This window comes from Hydra vulgaris, chromosome 13 (assembly GCF_038396675.1).
Source record: "Hydra vulgaris chromosome 13, alternate assembly HydraT2T_AEP".
NCBI classification, from domain to species: domain Eukaryota; kingdom Metazoa; phylum Cnidaria; class Hydrozoa; order Anthoathecata; family Hydridae; genus Hydra; species Hydra vulgaris.
This window is the reverse complement of record NC_088932.1, coordinates 60,774,102-60,784,822: the sequence shown is the minus strand read 5'-3', so window position 1 is coordinate 60,784,822 and position 10,721 is coordinate 60,774,102.

Below are 10,721 nucleotides of genomic sequence, written 5' to 3'. Positions count from 1 at the left end.
AAAGCTACGTAGAATCGCTCATGCAAAAACAGTTACTACTTTACTAGTATACTACTTTAGTTTTCAATAAGCAACTTTCTAGTTTCTTAATAATCATAAATGTTTTTTAATTCAAAGAAGTAAGAAATGTCGAGAAATGATGAGAAAGAAGGGTTAAATGTTTTAACAATGTTTGAAATAAAAAACTTAATTTTATTTTTTTTAATCTTTTATAAGAATTGGCAATAATTTATTAAATAGAATAAGTTAGATTTAAATAACTTGTTGTGTCATTATTAAGACCCAAGATTTTTTTGTTAATTAAATGTTTAAAAATCAATTAAAATTTTTATTATTTTCAATACTTTTCAAAGTTATATCCTATTTTAAATATTCTTAGAGATGGTTATTTGCCTACCGAGAAGATAGACTATTGTTGAATATTAATACCAACAATGGAATTGAACGTCAAAATCAATCTTTTAAATACAAATTTTTGGAAAGAAGAAAGACATCTTCCCTTACTACTATGCTTAGTGTTTGCATTGAAGAGTTCCTTCCGCACAAGTATGACAGGTTAGTCTACTGAAAAAAAAATTTAATTCTGCTATTAATAATAATAATAATAATATTTATAGTTATTCTGATTAAGTTAATAGTATTTCTAGGATAATAATATTATTAGTATTAGTATAAATATTATTAATATTATTAGATAACAGTAATAAATATAGCCTACCATAAAGTATTAAATAATTGACATTTTTTGTAAATCTTTATATAATGTGATTCACTTTTCTCCTTAAAATTTTTATTATCTTGGTCCTTCAGTAATGAGCTTTAAAATCTGTAAAATCTTTTAAGAATATTTAGTTAATGAGTGTATAATTGCTGAAAAAAGTACTTATAGTAACACTAACTATAATAGTATTTGACTATTTTTGTGAGTTTGTTATAGTAACAGTTTTTATTTTGTGTATTTTAAAAAACTAATGTTAATAATGTTTTTAGCTATGTTGATGAAAACAGAAGAGCAAGTTCATCATATAAAAAGTATCATGAGAAAATACCAAATTATTTGACAAATCGTCCAAGGCCTTTGGTTAATCATTGCATGAGAATGATTGACAAACTGTATGGTGTTGATTTATCAGAAGTTACTGCTTTGACAAACAGACTAAACAATGTTCCATCATTCCAGTTTAACAGTAGGCTTATATACCAGTGTTTTCTTGGTGATGCAGAACATTTACCAACTTGTTCTTGCCCAGCTTGGTTTACTAGTGCATATCCATGCAAGCACTTCTTTGCTATCTTCCTTAAAGAAAATCTTTCTTGGTTTGATTTGGGTGCAGCTTATAGAGATTCTCCCTATTTTGCTCTAGATTTGTTTTCAGAAGAAAGTGGTCCATCTATTACTGTTAATTCTCCAGAGTTTACTACATCAATGGGTAATTCTGCTGAAAATGATTCTGCTGAAACACTATTAAAAACAAATACTGAGTTAACCAAAATATGTCATACAATCCCAAGAAGTAATAGTCAGGTATTAAAAGATAGCCAACATTCACCAGAAGCATGTAGAGAACTGTTGAATGACATTAGACAGTTGACATATCTATGTAACTCTCAAAATACATTAGATAATTTATTTGAAGAGCTGCTTAAAGTGAAAACTACCTTAGTTCAAAGTCTTCCATCTGAAAAAGGTATTCTTTTACATCCAACGATTCAACCAGAAACTTGGAGCAAAACCATAATAAAGTCACCAAAACCTTTTAATCTACCTGTTAGACGAAAAAGAAAATTGATCAAGCAATTTGGTGCTGAATATGAACAAAGTAAAGCTGCCACAGAAATCTGTGTAAAGCTTGATAAGAAGGAGTCTTGTTATTCTGAAATTATTACAGATCACTCAATTGATGAAAATTGTACAAGTTTTTTGGTTACCAATGATGTTCAATGTGACAATCAGTTAATTGAAGAAGTTATAGCTGGTGAAAGCAATGAACATCGCAGAGCCACTTTAAGTGAGATCAATGATAATCAACTTCAAAGCAAGTTTCAGCAAATTCAAAGTCTTAGTTCCTCCTTCATTGGAGGCGATGAACTCTTTGCAATTAAACATTGTGAAATGCTTAATGACAAGGTTATTCACTTTTGCCAACAAATGATGAAGATTCAGCTGGAGATTGATGTCGGACTGCAAGATACCATAAAAGGAAAAATCAATGCTTTTCATATCCATCAGTTCGTTCCATTTGTTCAAGTTCTTCACGATGGAAATCTTCATTGGGTTTGTGTCAGCACACATGGTTGTGAAACAGGGGAGATTTTTATGTTTGACAATCTTTTTCATGGAACTATTACTGTTGAGACAAAAAGGCAAATTTGCTCTATTCTACACTGCAGTAAAAACTTTGTTTCTGTAAAAGTATTGCCTATTCAACAACAAACTAATGGTGTTGATTGTGGACTATATGCCATAGCATGGGCAAGACAGATTCTTGAAAAAAATATTATACCTTCAACTACCACGATGTTTGAACAAAGTGAAATGAGAAAGCATCTCCTAAAATGTGTATTTAACAACCATTTAGATGTTTTTCCGCTCACTGTCAATCCTTCTTTGTATCGAAGATGTGCACCAAAAACATTTCGCATTCTTTTATATTGTTCATGTCGTATGTTTTGGACCCATGAAGACGAACACATCATTAACAGGTAGATAATTGAATTATCATATTTAAGGACTTAAGTTTATTTATTACAAACTATCTGTTTTGTATGCAGAAGTTTTTCAAAAGTTGACATGCTTGTGCATTGTTAATTAACAATGGTTAGAAATATACTGAGACAAGTGAAGCAATTAAAAAAAGTTATCTTTATTTTTTCTAGGCAAATGGCTCAATGTTGCACTTGTAAAAAATGGTTTCACCGCGAATGTCAAAGAATCCCTCAGAGTGCATTTGAGAAAAAAGACGAGCTTTGGAATTGTCAAGATTGCTTGGATGTATTATGAGGTAAGAAAAAAACTTTAATAGCTGTATAAAAAAAGTTTAGCACAATTACATTTGCGATATTTGTTATATATTTTTGATTTGTTAATTAGGTATTCCTATTAGGTTTTTTTCACTACCTTTTCTTTATATATAATTTTTTATTACCTCTAATTGCCTTCACATCATTAAAAAAAGTTAATACATATAATTTATGTTTTAGGTTTGTTTGCTTTTGTTTTAGGACTGCAAGGAAAGCATTAAGGAATAGTTTTTAACAAATTAAGTATTTATATCACAACATATCAGCTATTAACTTTTCAACACTTGATAAATTTTATTTAGAAAAGAAACTAAAGAGCTTGATCGACTACTAGTACAAGTTGTAATGACACCACTTCTAAAAACGGTTATTTTCATAGCCACATAAAATTTTAAAAACATGTTATTTGAGCATTGGAGACTTTTCAACTAAGGCGCATGATATGGCACATCAAAGCATATCCAAGTTAAAGGACTTATTTTTAATCTCATAATTTTGATACGTATATATCATAATTCTTACCATTTTTTGTCGTTACTATAGAACGACAAAAAATGGTAAGAATTATGATATATGAAAAATGGTATCATAGATAATGTTATATAACACTTAAATTTTGGTAAAATTCGCAAATTTCTGCTCCGTCATAACTTTCCATTGTTACATCAAAGCATTCGTGCGTGGTTTTTTTCTTTCACGTTTCCTTATTAAAATAGAGTAAAGTTTTTCTGCAGTGCCTTATTATACGAGTAGTATCCTCAGTAATTTCTAAATGGGATTTTCCAAATTCTATTGTTTTATCTAAAATTTCTGGTGTAATTGAGGGGTAAAAATCATTAATATCAAATTGTATAAATGTGCATTCATTTTTATTGTTAATTTTAGAAAACCAATCTATAACATCAGTGGTATTTTTCCACTGATGTAAACCTAATTTTTTCCGAATAGAGTTATTAATTTTGTCTAGTTTTATTTTACTAACGTGCCTTAATTCACTTTTTGAAGGAACTAGCAGCCTTCAAGGGAGTTTATTTTGAAAATTTGGTTTGTGATCTTTTAGTGAAACAAACGCTTGCACTGGTGCAGCTGATTCAATTCTCGCATCTAAATTAATTTTTTTTGCAATGTTTTGAGCTTCTAAATTAATGGCGTTTTCCAATTTTTTTGGTGCTTTTGCATAATTATTAGAAATATTATCGCGCAGTAATTTACCTCTTAAAAAATTATAAAAACAAATGACCAAATTAAATTATCCCCATTCTAAAGAAATTTATTGAGTAATTACTTTCTGTAACTACCTGTTTACCAAAAAAATATAGTAATTATAAAAATTTATTTTTATTTATAATTATAATAATTCATAACTTCCTGTGAAATATTTTTTTCTATAAATTGAATTTTTTGAGATTTAGTAACTCTTCCTGATGATCCAGCAATGGTGAAACTTTAAGTTGAAGAGCAAAGTTAGATAGGTGTTTTTTACTAATTTATTATTGCTCTGTTCTTTAAGAACATTGAGCACTCTATTTGTAAAATATACTAACATAATTTACATATATATATATATATATATACATATATATATATATATATATATATATATATATATATATATATATATATATATATATATATATATATATATATATATATATATATATATGTATATATATATATATATATATATATATATATATATATATATATATATATATATAATGCAAAACCGAGATGAATAAATTATAAAGATTGTTTATAGAAATAAACACTTACTTAGAGTTTCCAAAAGAAACATTTTATTTTCAACCCCTTCATAAGTACCTAATAAAAGATGCATTTTTTGGGGTTGAGTAGAAGTGGGTTTAAAGCCGACTAATACTTATCCCAGGATAAATTTTCTTTCATAACTTTGCTTTTTATTATTCAAAGAAACCGTGGCCACGGAATTACAGTTCAAGGATTGCGGCTAGGAATCACCCACTACACACAAACGAGCTTTGAGTTGGTTCCCTTACTTGTGAAAATTATTCGCCATAATATGGCGAATAAATTTACATAAGCAACATAAATAACGCCATATTATGGCGTTATCTATGTTACTCTTATAGTTTCATTCAGGGCCGCCCAGAAAAGGGAGGAGGGAGCTTAGGGTACATTTTAATTAGGCTCACTGACAAAGGAGGCTTATGCGACCCTCAATAAAAAATGTTTTTGTGGTGACTAGCATGCCTAATGAATACATTTTTTTTTGAACTAGATAATAGATAACCAGCTGAATCATTTCAAATATTTTTTTGTATTGTATTGTATTTGCCGATTGAAAATAATTTACACTCGTAATTTATAAAAACAAATATTTACATGACTGGGGCTTGAAGAAGACAAAATTCATCTTATCATTAAGCCCCCCCAAAAAAATGCATATTCATCAAATAAAATGTTTTAACAAAATGCAAAAAATAAAATATATAACGTTTAAAATATTTAGTAATTCAAAGAGTATTTATATTTAAGAACTGATTAGTAAAATAAGATGATATATAAGTATTAATATTACAAAAAGAATTTACAATAACTTTTTTTAATAAAAATTGAAATTATAAAATTTTACAATATTTTTAGTAATTAGTATTTCAAATAATAAAACTTAAAAAAATCGTTTGTAAATTCAAAACTTATAAGATAAGAAATACATTTACAATAGCAGACTATTGTTTAGAATATTAAATATAATATTAAAGAGTAATTAGTAGGTTAATTTTTGTTTTTGTTTGCTAGTTTAAAAAGCTTTTTAGAAGAACTTTAATTCATTTTCATGTATCATCAGTAATTGCTTAAGTTTTGTTTTAAACTGGTTTAAAGAATAATTAGATTTCAGCTCATTATTTAATATTGTATTCCACAGCTTAGGACCTCGGTTAGCAATTGAGAATTTGGTTGCTGAATAATGTGTTTTGGATTGAATGTAATTGTTTTTTGAAAATCTGGTAGGGTATATGTGGTTTATTTTTTCAAAAAGTGAATTAAATAACATTGGTGATATTTTTTTATCAAGTTTAAACATGACGATAAGGATATGGTAAAGGTTTAGTTTGTATACATTTAGAATATTAAGTTTATTAAATAATGTTTGAGTGTGAGAGAAACGGTCTACGTTTGTAATTATACTTATAGCCTGTTTTTGTTTACTGAACAGTTTTTTTACTTTTGTTGCGTTTGTGCTGCACCAAGCAACGTTTGCATAATTTAAGTAGCAATGAATTAAAGAAAAATATAAGTTTTTTAAACAAGATAGATTTAAAAACTGCTTGGCTTTATACAAAACACCTATATTTTTTGATATTTTATTTTCAATTAGACCTATGTGGTCCCTCCAGGTTAAATTTTCATCCAGAACCACACCTAAAAATTTTATTGATTGCTCTCTTTTTAATAATGCGTTATCAATAAAAAGATCAGGAAGTTTTAATGGAATATCTTGTTTTTTATGAAGACGATGGAACAAAGTGTATTTGGATTTATTGATGTTCAAAGATAGTTTGTTTGATTTGAACCATTGGGTTAATTTTTCAAGTTCTTTGTTTACTGTTTGAAATAATTTACTGATATCTTTACTAGAATAAAACAAGTTTGTATCATCTGCAAACAAAATTAAGTTTAAAATGTTAGAAAATTTATATAAGTCGTTAATATAAACGAGAAATAAAAGTGGTCCTAAAATTGATCCTTGAGGAACACCACAGGTGATTGACTTATATTCCGTTTTTCCGCTATCATATGAAATAAACTGCTTTCTATTAGACAAGTAACTATCAAACCAGGACAAATTAGTATTTATTATACCATAACTTTTCAGTTTGGATAGAAGGATTTGATGATTGACAGTGTCAAAAGCTTTACTTAAATCGATAAATACACCTAGGGTATACATGTCTTCATCAAACCCTTTAAATATATCATGAACAAGGTGAGTGATTGCATGATCAGTTGAATGACCAGATTTAAATCCAAACTGTTTATGAAAAAGAATATTATTAACATTTAAAAAGGAATATAGTCTATTATACATAACCCGCTCTAATATTTTAGAAAAACAAGAAAGAATTGAGATTGGTCTATAATTCGTAACATCGGAAGGATCACCTGATTTTAACACTGGAATGACTTTTGCAATTTTTAGGTTATCTGGAAAAACGCCTTGTTTTAGAGATAAATTAAAAATATGTAGTAATGGAATTGTAATTTGTTTTATTGATTTGATAATGACATTACTACTTATATCATCAAATCCTAAACTTTTATTGGGTTTTAATAAAGAGACTGCGTCTAGTAATTCTTTTTCTGTAAGTTTATAATTAGACATAACATTAAGGTTGGTTGAGGTTAAGTACGAACTAAAGTGTGATTGAGTAGTTGCTATATTAGATGATAAAGTAGGACCTATATTTACAAAAAACTGGTTAAGTGTTTCAGCGACTAAGGATTTATTTACAATTTGTTTGTTATTAAATTTAAGATTTAGAGGAAGTAAATTTCTGTATAAGCTTTTTTTTCCAATTACCTCCTTAATAATATGCCAAGTTTTTTGAGAATCATTTTTGTGCTTTATTAATTGTTCAGAATAGTAACGTTTCTTTGAGCGTTTTAAAATTGACTCAAATAGCCGTTTATAGTTTTTATAGGTAGTTTCATTTTTAAGAGTTCTTTTTTTAAGAAACTTGTTATATAAGCGTTGTTTTTTTTTTGAAGATTTAAGAATGCCCTTCGTGATCCAAGGGTTTAAAAGTGTTTTTGTTTTGATTACTTTAGTAACTTCTGGGAATGCCTTGTTATAAAGATTAAGAAACTCTGTTAGAAAAATATCATACGCTTTATTGGCGTTTAGATTTAGTTTTAGGGTGTCCCAGTTAACACAGGATAGAAGCTTATAAAAATGACTAATAGAAGTGTCGGTTATTAAACGTGTTTTAATTATTTTTTCCCGTTCATTTTGGGCATTATATATGCATTTTTGCGATAGGATAAAAATCGGAAAGTGATCAGACACGTCAGTTGTAAATATTCCTGTTCTTATATTTTCATTTATAAATTCATTTGTTATAATTTGATCTAGGGATGTTGAACTTTCCTTAGTTATTCGCGTTGGTTTATTGATTAGTGGAATATAGCTATTTTGAAAAATGGTGTTAAAAAAGTTTTTAATATATATATTATTTTCATAATCTAATATATTGAGATTGATATCACCAATAAAATATATAGCTTTATTCATAGACGATTTATTTTTAATTATTTTTTTAATGTGGTTTTCAAATACCTTAATGCTTCCTGAAGGCGGTCTGTATAAACCATGAATGACGATATTTTTTGAGGTTTTGTTAATAATTTCAATACATAACGATTCGTAATCGTTAGTAGTTGAACTTAAATTTGGTTTTAATTTGAATAATATTGAGTTTTTTATGTATATACACAAACCCCCACCTTCCTTATTAGATGCTCTAACTTGATGAATTACGTTATAATTAGGTAATTGAAAATTAGAATTGTTTTCAATGATTTTATCTTTACACCATGTCTCACTTAGACAAATTATTTGAAATTTAATGCCAATTTTATATAAAAGTTGTTTTAATGACTCAAAATTTTTTTGAATACTTCTAATATTAATATGAAGCATTGAAAAATAGTTATCCTCCATTCCATTAGCAATTTTTTTAGAATTTGGGTCATAATATAAAGGGTTAATATTTTTAATTATTTCATCATTATTGTAAAAATTAACATCAGGATCCGAATAGTTGTTTAATAGTATTGACTTTTTTGATACAAATGAATTAAAATTTATGTTTGTTAAAACAGTTTCATCAGCCATTTTAAATCAGAAATAACTTAAAGCAATATTAAAATTCAAAAAGTAATATAAAAACGTAAGAAAATCATTTATCATTATTTATTTTTTTTATAAATTCTCTTACAATAAGCTTATCGTATATAACAACGGAATACTTACCATTTATCCTGTGCAATTTGCTTTCTTCAAGAAGTTTCTTTCTTATTGTGGAAGTTTCCAGCGAAAAATCCTCGTTGATATAAATTCCGGATCCTTTCAGTTTATTGGCATTTTTTAGGATTTTTACTTTGTCTTTATGGTTAAAGTAACTTAATTACAATTGTTCTTGGATTTTTTTTTTCAATAATGCCAGTTCTATGCACTCTTTCTATGATTACCCCATTTACATTGAGATTATTTTCAAAAATGTTTATTATTATTTTTTCCGTATCATCCCAACTTTCGTTGTCATTTTCTTTAACTCCTTCAATTCGAAGATTATTTCGCCTTTGTCGATCTTCCAGCTGTCTAAATTTATTTTTTTCATTCTCACCTATATTTGCATTCGATGACTTTTTTTTTTCCAACTCGCTCATTTTTTTGTCATTGCAATCTTGATAAAACTTTAGACTTTCCTCAATGTCTTTTTGTGTTTTTTCAAACTTTATCAACTGCTTGTTAGTTTTATTTTGATCAGCATTTCGGTTTACGTTATCTTTTTTAACATTCCACAAGTTTCCTTTAATGTACTAATTTCTTTCAGCAATCCATCGATTCGATCATTAGTCAGTTTTAAATTTGCACTTATTAACGATAGTATATCATTTTGTTGTTTTTGGAACATTTCTTGAAAAATTTCCCTAACTAATTTTATCGAGACGTCAGTGATTTGTTTTGAACTCATTTTCGATAAAATATGTACATAAAATGCTTCGACTAAGTTTAAGAAGTTTGTATTATAAAAAAAAAAAAAAAATTTCTTCGATCAATAAAAACACGTCTGTTCAAAAGTAAATGCGGAAGTCAATCAGGGTTAGGGTTAGGGTTAGGGTTAGGGTTACCCTGACGCCTGTAACCCTGACGGATATTCATGCCTTTGGGTGTGCTAATCAGTCTAGTAATACAGCAAATTACGAGATACCAGGTAGAACTTTTTTTTTTTTAACTTCTTTACAAGTTCAAATAAAAAATAAAAGCTTCAATAAAGTCTAAAATTGGCATCTAATAATCCTACGACCGACCAATTAGTCAAGGTATAGCTTAATATCTGGATTATCTTGTTTGGATATTCATAATTTTATTCCAAAAACGGTTATAAAAATTCTATTGAAAAAAGTTTACGCCACCAACAGTGATGAACTCTTGAGTCCAAGAGAGCCATTGTTCCTTCAAATCAAGTAATGTATAATTTAATACATTTTGTTTCGTTTTATAATCGTTTGTTAATAATATAATAATAATTGCTTGATTTCAAGAACAGTTGCAAAATACACGATAGATTTGATTTATGTAAGATTTCACGATGTACTAACCAAAAATTTTATCAGACACCACTAAGTCTTTGTGCGGGCCTGCTTTCCCTAAAGCTTCAAAATTATCGCACTCATTTAAATCTATTTTTAAACTGTAAATAGTTTATGCACTTTACCATGATTTTTTTTTTTTGTTTGGTTCAAAAGCAAAATATTTTTAAATACTTTCTTTTGCAAACTTATCTTTTATGCGTTTATGCATTTTGCCAAAGAAGCAAAATATCATCTTCGTTTGTTTTGCGGGTAAAATTATGGTCTTGATTACAAAAGGTTTACACAGACTAAGTATTATATCGACATTTTAGTCGAGAATAAAACTGGCAATAGATAGTTGT